At 31.0% G+C, this 13,297-nt stretch overlaps 1 protein-coding gene across 1 annotated transcript in view; it reads right to left on the bottom strand.

Moving 5' to 3' along the window:
- The window catches only part of m (miniature), a 28,993-nt gene extending 24,826 nt beyond the window's left edge, over positions 1-4,167 (bottom strand). The window contains exon 1 of the mRNA XM_070646253.1: positions 3,990-4,167. The gene's annotated coding sequence lies outside the window, so the exon portion shown is untranslated. The remainder of the gene's footprint in view (positions 1-3,989) is intronic.
- Between the last annotated feature and the right edge of the window lie 9,130 nt (positions 4,168-13,297).

Below are 13,297 nucleotides of genomic sequence, written 5' to 3'. Positions count from 1 at the left end.
AATGATACTCGATGTGTGTGCCACACTTTAGATGATTTGACGCAGTCGACATCAAAAGAGAAGATTAAAATCGGCACAAATCATTTAAATTTCTAGCATTGATCGTCTTGATTACGACAATTTTTTCAGAAGCAAGCTCTACTTATGCTTAACAATAACGGTCTATGCACGAAAATTACATTAATTTTGCCGATGATGATTTACAGAAGCAATCGAAAGCTGTTCAAATTTTTCATAAATTCTCAGCTAACAACTCGATGTATTTTATCAGATGTACGGAACAAATTGGGATTTTTTTTTGGGTAAATTAATGAATTTTAAAGGTAAATTATGCATGCTTTATTAGCTGAGTTTTTCCACTTTGGTCGCTCGATCTTCTTTGCTTAATTTTTAAATTGAAAAGATATTTTAGTACGTGACACAACATACCAGTGATGCTTTAGCTAAACTGCCGTAAAAATGCACTAAATGGAATTTTTTTATCTTTCTTCTTTTTAGACCTTTGTTGATTTTTAAGTAAAGTATTTAATAAAGCATGAATTGAGCAGGAAATTGTTAGAGTTTATGAGGTTGTGGTGCATTTTGTGGCATGAATTGTAAAGCTTGGTGACAGTTTCTTGAGACATCTCTGGTCGTATCCTTAGCTCTTCCCCTCGTGAGTCATCTGAGCAGAGCGGAATCTGAGTCATCGAGCCATAAATAGGCGAGACTGTCAGTACGAAAATAAGACATTCATGGCCGAGTGGTTAAGCAACAGAACAGAAGTCTGTTCTACACTTATATGAGTACGTGGGCTCGATTCCCACCAGAGACGATCTCTCAATCATCATCATATAGATTAAGGCATCATTAGGACTGACTAGGATGCACACGATGCTCATAAAATGCTTAACACCTCGCTACATCCAATCCCAAGACAAAATGACCATTAAACCATTAAAAGCATCAAAGAAATCTTGCTCAAAAAATTCCGCATTTCCATTTTTAATCATTTTTAGCCCGAAGGCATTATGATGATGCACATTCCAACAAAACCTTTACTTCCACTTAAACTCAAGAACACAAAAAATAAAAAAATTTACAAGCAATGCCGGAGCATAAAAATTGTTTCAAAAAAATATGCAATTCCTCAGTACTCGAATCTGTGGGCATAATTTAGCATGTTTTTTTACAGTACAAATAGAATGACACATGAACGGACATTTAACGAAGCATTGATAATGAAGTCGTGGGAAGAAGTATACGTAAAGTGCATAAAGTGTATATTTTTTTGAGCAACCGGCGCCAAAGAAAGAGAAAATTTCCATTTCGTCAATGCAGCTAGAATTCTTAATCTCTGACTGACTATTTGTGCCACATATGTTTCACTATCTTGCGGCACTACTCTCGAGCTTAAAGAAGTGAAAATCTTTTTTTATTTCTCCTTCTTCTTCTCTTTTATTTTCTCATATAAAATGCATGCTTAGTAGCTTGTGTTTAATTCTCAATACATTTTTATATGCGTTGATCAGTGAATTTAATAAAAAAGAATGCAGTAAGACTTGCAGACTCAACATTTTCTTTTTTTTTTCTTCTTCTAAATAGCCTTAAACATCATGCTTCATTTTCTTACTCATTGTTAAGTTTGTTGCTCACTTTTTTTTTCTCTAGAACTAACGGATCGCTTCCACATTCTACTTCAATTCCAATTTCGATCTTGAACACTTGCATGCAACATATGTGAGTACTGGATTTTGAGAATGAATGAGATGATTTTTGTAACGAACTTTTGGAATTTGAATTTTTTGGAGTTGATCCATGGTCAATAATGAACTGAATTTAGGACAATTTTACTAAACGAACTTAAGGAATTTGAACTTTTTTGAGTTGATCCATGGTCAATAATGTGTTGAATTAACGATAATTCTAAGGAATTGAGGCTTAATTCAGAATTTAATTATAGGCAATTAAAAATAGCAATAATCTACATGGCTTGCTTTTAATTATAGTCAGGATTAAAGTGTAAAATCAAAGCAGTAATTTTTAATGTTTTTTGAGCTTATTTTAATGTTTACAATCCTGAATTCTTTGCAAAAGTTTATGATTTTAAATGTGCAATAAAATGTAACTTTTAACATAACATTCCTGCTCAAGACTATAAACTACAACAATCCTGAACTGCACAGTTATTACAACCAACTAATTCCAAAGATTCAATTCATTTTAACTCAAAATTTTCTCCTCAAATAAAGTCATAACCTCAAAAATCTTTATTTCTTCATAAAATTCCGGGCAATTTAAATGCCACTTTCATCGCAATAAAAAGCGCATGTGTGGAATTAAAACAATAATAATAATAATAAAGTTTAATTAAGATATGATGATATTTAAGTACGAAAAAATTGTTACAAATTCAACAACATGAATGAAAAATATTTCAAAAAAATCCGTTAATGCTCATAGAATTAATGCTAAAATCATCATCATTTTTCGTCAAGAAAATAAAGAAGAGAGAAGAAAAATGCACAGCATACAGTTTGGCGAATGAAACAGAAAGAAATGGGAGAATTTCACACACAATAAGAAAAAAAAAACTAGAAATTTCACTTGCCAATGTCATGCGGCAATTGTTTTATTATATTTGATCGAGTAAACGAGGCCAATAAAGTGCTCCATATTCATATCTCGGAAGCAACGCAAGAGGAGAAGAAAAGAAAAAAATTGAAAATAATAAGAAGGAATAAATTGCAAATAGAGAATCGTGTGATGATAATAATCATCATTTTGAAATTGTTGACGGTGTTTCCATTTAGATTTGATGCTAATTTGCATTCATGACATTGTTGAAGAAGCAGAAGGTGAATAATGTAAATGAGGTAAGCTGGATTTTCTCGAATCAATTGAAGTTAAGTGCATTTATGGAACTGTTTATGGATATCTGCGATGTCAGCTGATTGGAGGTCAGAGGAATAAATTCCAGCGACTTAATATCCACAACAGGTATCACTGAATCATTCGAATGTCTAGTTAAGTCACTAACATAAATAATCATTGATTGCAGCCACATGACCTCAAGCAATTTATTAACTCATCATGAACTTTATCTAAAATATTTCATGAAAGTCGTGTCTAGTTCGTACTCAGTTATGACAAAGAATCATTTAAAATCATTCAAATTTGATAAATTGCTGGGAAAATTCGTCAAAATTGTCTGTGACTTTATATAGGTCAGTACTGAGCTATTGTCTTTTGGTATTTGTGTTTATGTCTTTTGTTGGAAGTAAATATGTGGTTAATGGTGATTTTATTCGGTTGTTGAGTACTAATTTTGGTTATACTTTGTAAGTTCTTGACGGAATTAGATATTTAGATTAGTAGAAAGTAATAAAAGTTACAATACAAATGCAACATCATTCCACGTACGTTACAAGCTAATTATACGCTTCAGATTCTCAAAATAATCACCCAAAAGGGCAACAAAACAATTAATCAAAAGCTTTATAAAAGATCTAATCACTTCATCTTTATAAAAATAAGTTGAATAAGTATCTAATTAAATCCAAACATCAATTAACAAGGTGTTTACTAAATAACATTCATATTATCAACAAAATGACTGTTAATATAATTGAAGACTTGAGAAAAGATCCAGTTAAGTCTATCAATTTTGAAGTAACAGAACAAATTAACACTATTATAGTGAGATGTGGCAAAATAAAGCTGAATGAAGAGCGAGTCATTGAAGCAAATATAAAGTTATTTATCCAGATGCTTGAATGAGATTCTTAAGTCCACAAGTAGACAGACAGATTGATGATGAGAATAGACGCATGTTTATTTCATACATATGGAAGTGTTTAGTTGAAGAAAATGAAATAATTTTTACAATCTGACTGATTTTATCGCTCCGCATATCATGCATGAATAGGGAGGGAAATAAAATGTTTAAAGTAGTTCACTAATTACAAACTAATTAAGTCAGAAGTTAGGAGAAATGGAAGTATAATTACCTTAAACTAGAACGAATGTATTATTTATAAGCACGAGACCAGTCGATATTGCTATGCGATCGTACGTGCCGATCAATATCCTTCCTTTGAATCCAATCCAATTTAATCTCGATCTGAATGTTTTTTTGTTAAACTTTTTTTCTTTCTTTTAATTGACTTTTTTATTATTATATTTTTATTGTGCTTTTGTGGTCACTTTACCGACTTCTTTTTCAACACCGTCAATAATTTTCACAAAATCATATTCTCATTAATTTTCACTTCCATCCAAACTGCAATTCAACTTTGTTAATTCAATATTTTCTATGTTATTTTATTATTCTTTCTGGATCATAAATTTTTTTTAAACAGATTCTGTAAAAAGAGATCAAAGAATTTCTTTTATTATTTCATTTATTCTTCTCGCTTCGTTAGAAATTCACTTTTTTTTAAATCGTATCATAAAATGTAATTTTTGAGCCGCATAAAATTCATCGAATAGCACGAGAAATTTTCTCTCTTTAATTGGATAGTGATGAGTAATATCTTTTTATTTTTTACGGTGAAAATGTTCTTACGTTTACCGCTATAAAATTTGATTTAATTTAATTTAGAGAAGTGAAATGAGTGTGTGCGTTATGACTAAATTGAGATGAAAATTGGCAAAAAAAGTGTTATTCTGGGTGGTTTATTGTACTAGTTTGTGGGATTTCTTAGTGAAAACTTATGTTTATGACCGAGAGTCTTAATGGCTTAATGTCTGGAAAAATTGTTTCTTGAGCAATTAAATTATTTTGGTGAAACTTGTGGCTTTATGAATTTGATATATGAATGGTTATTAGATTGTAAAGTAGAAATGTGATGCTATTTTTAGATAAATTTGTTGATAAAAAGCTTTATTGAGGTTGTTTAGAAGTTTATTGTGTGACTTCTTAGAATGTTTTATGGAGATTTCGTGATTGTTGACAATATTGAAGTCAATTTTATGATTTTATTGGTGTTTTTAGGTTGGCAGCTTTAGTTTGGGAAATTAGAGTAGTAAATCATATCAAAACTTGAGTGCTGATCGTGAAAAGCTTTGAATTCTTAATTTAATTTGTGTTTGAATATAAAATTTTGGATTCTAAACTTGAAATTCAAAAATTTTAATTGCTGTCTAAGTTTTCCTCTTAATTATGCACTGAATAATTATTGAATTATCAAATAGACTGTTGAATTATCAAACAGATAACTAATAATACCGCTTAGCTTAATAAATAAGGTGTTTATTCTTCGAAGTTCAAAAACAAACTAAATATTTCTATGAAGGGGACTAACAACCACAAAAGGAGAAATCAACTGATTGCAGTTGAATATATAGTTTGAATATAAGACAACCGTTTGTTCAACAATAATTTATGACAATGATCTAATTACAATACTGCAATGATAACAGTCAGATTTTGCATATGCAGTTTCCAGTCTCAAGTGTGATTATTCAAAATACTGCCGATTGTGACAATTTGTCTCATCTACTCCAAATTATGACTAAATTAAGGCAAATTCTAAGTACAGAGAATAACTTTGACTAAGTTCCATTCATGAAATTTTGAATGTGCCTGGGTATTTAACTAATTTCAATCTGTGATGAGCTTTTTTGTTCAGATTTACACAGCAAATGCTCCAAATTTCAACACGCGCATGAAAATCGAAATTCTTAACAATTAAAATCGTCTAATTTCTGATTTTCCGACACTAATTCAATAATCACGACTCTCCAAATCCTCCGATTAGTCTCGAATGCTAATTGTATGAAATTCAATAATTTTTAACACAATACATGAAATTCCTTTCTTGATCTACAAAAACTTGTCAATCATACATAAAAAAACAGCATCACAAAACATTCCTTTGAGAAAAATTTACCGCTTGTCTTGCAATTAAATCTCACGAAATTTAAATCATTTAAGGAAAATTAAATTTCTCATCTAGCCAAAAATTTACGTAGCAAATCAATTAAGCACAGCTGTTTTTCTATAAAAAAAATGATTCTCTTTCATTCATAACAATCAGCCGCGGATAGTGAATCAATTATCTTATTCAATACTTTATTTTACTATCCATTATTCCTCTTTTCATTTTCGTACGTAAAACATATGAATAGAAGTTCTTTTATCTTGCTGATTTTTTAATGATCATCACCCACTGAATGAAATTGGCAGGAAATTGATGCCGTCAATGAATTTAAATCACACATTTATTTTTTTGTTAATTTCTTTCACTTATTTCACTTCATCTGACTAATTTCCATCCATTTCTTGTGCTATCGATCATTAGCGCGACACCAAAAATTTCAGTCTATTCTCTTTATAGCGAAATTCATTACACAGAAGAAAACTTCAAAATATTTCGATTGAAGAATTCAAGATAAGGAATAACAAAAAAAAAATTAAAAAATAATTTTCAAGACCGTTTCAACACAACACGTGCTTCTACCTTCAACAGTAATCGAGAAATAGTCACTCAAACAGATCGCAATGTTAAACTATAAGCCTCCGTCTCTTCAACATTTCGAGAAATTCTCTTTTTTCTTTTCTTTTCATTTCTTCTTACTTTTGTGCTTTGATGAAAATCGAGACCAAGTTTTTTTTTCTTCGTTTCTTCTTGTAGTCACACCGTAAATGTTGATAGTGTATTGAGCTATTTCTTCTTATTAAGTTGTGCACTTAACTATAAAAGAGTCATTAGACTTTGGAATGAATTGCAATTTTTGGGATTGGCTAAGAACTTGTAATTGAGAATTGTCTAATTTAGACAAAATGTAAACGACTTCTTTTTAAAAAATGATTGCAATTGTTACTTAAATGTCTCTGTCGATCATTTAAATAAGGTATGATTCTGAATAACAGATTCCAAGTGGGACTCGAACCCACGTCTTACTATTTCCGGTATGATCTTTGAGCTTTTAGGGATTATTAGACAATTTGGCATAGTGTCATACATAAGTTATACCTTTTTCTGTATCCCCTTTATTACTACACTCCCAATGATTTACTCCGAATAGCTCAAGTCGGCAAATCGACCCAAAATGGGGCAATAGGTAAGCGTGACTCTGGACCGTGATCTCTCCGTGACACAGTATTAGATTTAAATTGAATTTGGCACCAAAATAGAGTCATGCCAGTCAGGGGACGAATTTTGGATCGATTAACCGATTTGTGTTACAAATTCGGATATCGTTGATATGCCAATACATAAATTGGACATAAATTCGATTCCAAAAGTCGAAGTTATTAATAAAGAGACATCCAGGTGGTTAAAAGGCAAAGATATTGCTCACCAAGATGAATATGCCCATGAGCTTTACTTTAATAGTTAATTAATTTGAATCAAATTTGAGTGTGCTCAGTTTTTTAAGCAGCCTCTTAAGCATCAACAAAGAAGTAAGAATCCACAACTTCACGGCCCGACTCTACAAATCCCACATAACTTCACCAATTTTCCAAACTTAGTTCTCTTTTTCCATTTCAATGTAGATGAAGAAAAAAGCACATACAGCCGTAGATGGAAAAAAGAACTAAGAAGCGCGCGCAAATGAGAGAAGCAAGTAAACGAAAAGAAATTTTATACGTATGATGATATTTGTGAGGTAAGAAAATAAAGAAAGAAGAAAGAAAAAAAAAGTAGCAACGAGTCGAAACGACACAACAACATCAAGAAGGGAATAAAAAAAAGTGGAAGAAGAAACGGTAACTGCGGGAGAGGCGAACGAGCTCATTCTCATGTCCATCTCGGCAATTTCTCACGAAAGTGTGTATTTCATTTCCTTACTTCATCTTTTGCAGATGTCTGCAGGCCATTTGAGTGAGTAAATGCAACATGAAATGAGATTTTTTTTTATTTTTATTTTGTGTTGCCAATTTTGGTGTCTACTTGCATCTTTGAGTCTCTGCCCCCACCACTTCTTCTCCATTTACCATGGAGAAAATTTCATTTTCAAGTGCATGGCCAGGGTCGATCGTCAGCCTCTCATTTGTCAGTTATATGGCGAGAATCTATGTCCGCCACTGATTTCACCTTGCACATCAATGATGATTGTTAATGATTCTCTTTTGTCTTGTACATGAACAAATTTTTTGGTTCGTCTCGAAATATTTTTCGTCGTTGATAAATGCATCACTTTTTTTTCGGACAACAAATTGCGAGAGAGACGAATTTACTTGCTTCTTCTTACAAATCATTTTTATTTTGCACATTCTTTTGTTGTTGTGACTGCGACGATGCGTTTTTGTGTCATTCACTTTGGATTATTGACTTTAAATTGGAAAATTTTTTTTGTGGTGGGATGAAATAGAGCAACTAGATTTTCTCTAATCGTTATCTTAATCCTGCATAGATTAATGCTTGACTAATTAGAAACTATTTAGAAAGGTAAACGAGTCTGTACAGGATCTAAATGATGACAGAATTGGAATGTAATTTATGTTAATAATTAAAGCAGAAATGCTACATGATCTGTATGTTTATTTCTGATAGAAATAAATTATCTGTGAAAAAAGAAGATAATCTATTTAATTTACATCCCGATCAGCACACTAATACATTGTAGGAGCTTTCTAATATTAGTTTGAGCGACATTACTGATAATGTTTATGTTGCTTGAAAAGAAGATACGAATTAAATAAACTAATTGATTGTCACATAGATTATTGATCTTAAAGATTAGAAACTTACATAAAGATTACAATCTAAGCTTAATGTCGACGTGAATTTTGTATGAAAATGTCTATTCAAGTCGACTCGACTTTATATGAAATTCGAGCTAAATCTTAGCTCTAGTTTGAATAAAGTGGATCAGAATTCTGGAAAGTTGAGCTAGTTCACTGCTCTAAGGCGCCGACACGTTTAATCCGAATGAAATGTTGATATGAGCAAGATGAAAATGGATGTTCAATATCAACCCCTTGCTCTATTCCAAAATTAAAGATTTGACTTAAAGTCTATAATCAGTGCTCGAATTTGACTTCAGTTTAGTATGAACTCGAGTCCATTTAACCATACAAAATCCGAGTCGGATCAAATTGACCTTAAACTTTAAATTATTGTTAATTAATCAGAAATTCCGAACCAGATCTGCTTGAATCTGCCATGGCACCGAATTTGACATCTATACAGTTTTGGAATCCATTTATATTGCAATCGTTGGCTCACATTCCATATTATTTACTATTCTCTGCATATCATCCCTCTGTCCATACTCCTGATTCCTGAGCATAACCTCAAAATATGCTTGGCGCCTAAAAAATCCAAAACTGCGCTCACTTCCTCATCCCAAAAATAAAATATTTGAAATAAAGACTTCAATGCTAGTTTTTCATTTCTTTCCGAGTGAGAATATTTTGTTTGTTAAGAAGAAAAGTAACGGGTTTGAAGAGAATATAAAAATGTATGTACAACAAGTGAACACATGATCATGTATAAAAAGAATGAAAGAAACGAAAAAAAAACACACGTATCTACTATCTCTTTCTCTGTTTTTAACCAAGTGAATGAACGAAAATTAATACGAGAAATTACAAGCATTTTTATTAAATGACTGTATAGTTTCAATCATTTTTATATTCTTTCTCTTTTTTCATAAGAAAACAACAAGAAATGTTTGAAAAAAATGTTTAAAGTTCTCTTGGTATTGATTGAGGGACTTAAGCGCATTTTTGACCAGTAATTAGTATTAGGTTAGCAAAAGTTTGAATTTGCAATAAAAATTTCATAAATAAATAAATAACGGTCAAATTTATTTTGAAAATTAACGGTCATAAAAAATTTAAATTAATGACAAGGGGGAAAATTTGCAAGAGAATTTGTAAATAAAGCAGAAAAATCATCAATTAAAGCATTTAACAGTAATCTTAGGCTAGCAAACCAAACGATAAGCCAGTAACTTGATGGCACAGAGCTAATGCTTCAAACCCGAGCTCTCAACGATGTCTGGTTGCTGAGATCTCACGCCTCACCCTCCCAGCCAACCACCCAGTCACTCGAAATGCGTCATCATTTTCAAAAATGCGCTAGAAATTAAAAGTGCTGATCACATTGTGGTCGAATCTCAATCAACATTTAAGAAAATGAATTGTTGAATTGAAATGAAATGTGAAAGAGCAAAATGAAATCATCAGCAAAAATATGTTTTTATATCTTTTTAATATCATGCATTTGTTCTCGCTGTTGGAAATTCATAGGTAGGTGCCATACCTACTACATTGTTGTTGAGGGGTTATATTTTATTTTAATGATGAATGTTCTGATTTTTATGATAAATTGAAGACTTTATGTGATGGGAGGCAAATTTATGGATGGGAATATCGATGGGCCTTCTTGTGTCGAGATTGAAGATTTCTACAAAATTTGTAGTGAACTTTTGGCCTGACTATGTTCATGAAATTCTAGGCAATCTTATGCCTTAAATGGCAGTTAATCAAAATGTTATTGAATAGATAAATTGAATATGATTATTGACTTAAATATATTGCCAGTAATCGATATTGATATTGAGCACAATTCTATAAATTGCTTCTTTTATGGAATTTTTAAAAAAGTCAGAAGTTCAATATCGTGATTGCTCTAAACAGATTCGATGAATTTCAGTTCTCATTTGCCTATCGTTTAATTAAAGATTTTTATGTTGCATTGTTTGTGCGAATTTGTAGTGAATATATCCATATTAAGGCAGACAATTGCACTTTTGGAAGCTTAGCTCTAGTGTGTAACTTAACAAAAATAGGCATTGATATAGTATTGGGAACTTCCGGGATGTTTTCCTCACAAATTCATTTGAATTCCATCACAAATTGCTGTGACGTACTGTAATTTATAGATGACAACACACGGATGTATTGCTATGAAAATCTAGATCTGTGTAAAGCTTGTAGATTGAGTGTTGAACTGGTATTAATCCTTCTCGACGAAGATATTGGCATGACACATTTATGTCCTGTTTGATGCCTTTTGCTATCTGTAATATATTTTCAATTTGATACACCGAATCAGGTAATCGATCCGACATCCAACCCCCTTATCGGATTTAGTTTACAAGAGTCATACCGATCTGTTGCATGTGCATGATTTCGGATAGACTAGTTCTATTTGGTTAAATAGAGTTAGATCTTCATTTTCTAAAATCTTCAGTTTTCCCAAATTTTTCCTTCTTTTTATCACTCAAACTAAATGATTGAAGTAAGAATCTTCCAATCATAACTCTAATTCAGTTGATTAGTTTGATTGTTTCCATCAAATTCCACAATAATGACTTAATTTCCAAAAAAATTCAGCTTCAATCTGCAAAATTCTATTCACCAAAAATTTGGCATAATGCTCTTAAATTTCCTGTCCTTGTTAATATTTGTGGATCATTTGAAGATCATAAAATTTCCTGTTATAATTCACTGTCGATATGAAGCACAAATAGATAATTAAGCATACGATTTGAAGCCTACATCCGTATAATGAAGCCTCACACATAAAACATTACAATCGTGCATATAATCGTGTTTAATTAATTGCGAAAAATATTTGAACTATTTAAATTTCATTTAAAACAGCTTCAAAAAAGAGTTTTTCATTCTCGCTGCTTTTTTGCATCTGCTTTTAACAGCTTTTTCTTCTTAGACTTGCTGTTTGCTATCTTTTCTTCATTTTCGCACTTAATATGTTTTGCGATCATTGATTTCTATTGCGCTTACTCCATTAATCTCCTTTGCAATTTTAATTGAATTATTTGTGGAGCAACAGCAGCAACAGCAGTGGAAAATGGCTTGAAAATGAAATATTGTTGAGATAGAAGAAGGAGATATCGATAAAGAGTGAAGATTATTGTGTGTTGTTATGACCATAAAGAATATTATAAAGATTTATGTGATATGAATAAATACTTAAATGGAAAAGGTTAAAGTTACTCAGTGTCAATATTAAATCACTCACGTTATGAATTTTATATTGAAAAAAATTAACACGATTTGTAAATGAGATAGGTGGAAAAAGAGAGAATTTTTGAAGAGGATTAGACTATATTTGCCGGCGCCACTAAGGTTGTGGTTCGGGAGAAGGATAATATTCTTAATTTTCTAAAGGATCTTAAGATTAGCGCGAAAAACTCTTTAAATGATCAAATCTGAAATTTCCAAAAATTCAACGGTTCAATGTTTTTTAAATCTTAGCAACAGTCCATAGTTGCATGCCCCTTTATTTTGTTTTGATTTGATTCATTATTATTCATTCAATAAATTTACCTTAATTTAATTATTAGATTTACAAACTATGATTATAATCACAAGTAGGACATTGTATTACAGACTTTGTGTCGCGTACTGAGTTATAGTTACAAACGTAGATAAACAGTCATAAATATTGTTAGTTGTAATTTTTAAAATTACTAGTTGAGTAATATCACTTATTATTGTGTTTTTGAACTATTGAATGAGATTAAATTAGCTCAAAAACATGAGTTATTGTCACAGACATCCATTCATTCTCCTTCCTTTAGTAGGCAATCTGTTGTAATTCCATATTGAAGTGTAGGCGTCTTCAATCTGAATCTGAAGATTTCAGAATCTAAAAATTCTCCCCACATACATTAAATGAGAAGAAAACCTAGCATTATGACTGATTACAGTAACACACACGAGTGTCTATTCCTTCGCATTCACACAAAAGTAATAAAGAAAACGAAGAAAAGAGAAATATTTTGATTAATGACATTAAAGTTATGCTCATTTATAAAAATAATGCTGAAATCATGTGCAAAAAAACATGAAGCAATTGTATGATTGATTAATCAGTGATTAATTGGATATAAATTTAGAAACACAAAAAAAAACGCAACGAATAATAAGATAAAAGTTTTATTAAAGTTAAAGAACTTAATGCGATATTCCTGTGAAAAAATAAGAGTTTATTGATTGGATTATTATTGGATTGCATTAAAAAAAAATATGAAATCTTGTAGAAAATCAGCATGAAAAAATTTAGATCATCAATGAAGTGAATTAAAATCAAAGTGAAAAAAATAAGAATATTAAGTGAGTTAACAACGATTATTGTTGGCAATTATAAAGCAATATAAAAGAAATCTTTTTTGTTATTATTAATAATGACAGTCGAGTGACTAAATGAAATGAAACTCCAAACTATTTAGCTCATGATAACAAGAAATTACATATATTGCAATAAAAAGTCATCAACAGGGGCAATAAAAACATGTTCGAGTGAAAATCACAAGAGTGAAAATTGATTGATAACTAATGGCAAATATATCAATAATGATTTTATGACGAAGACGGTGCAGTAAGCAACAG

This window comes from Chironomus tepperi, unplaced genomic scaffold (assembly GCF_022539635.2).
Source record: "Chironomus tepperi strain 1889 unplaced genomic scaffold, CSIRO-AGI_Ctep_v1 contig_359, whole genome shotgun sequence".
Lineage (NCBI taxonomy): Eukaryota > Metazoa > Arthropoda > Insecta > Diptera > Chironomidae > Chironomus > Chironomus tepperi.
This window is presented reverse-complemented; position numbering and strand designations above follow the sequence as displayed.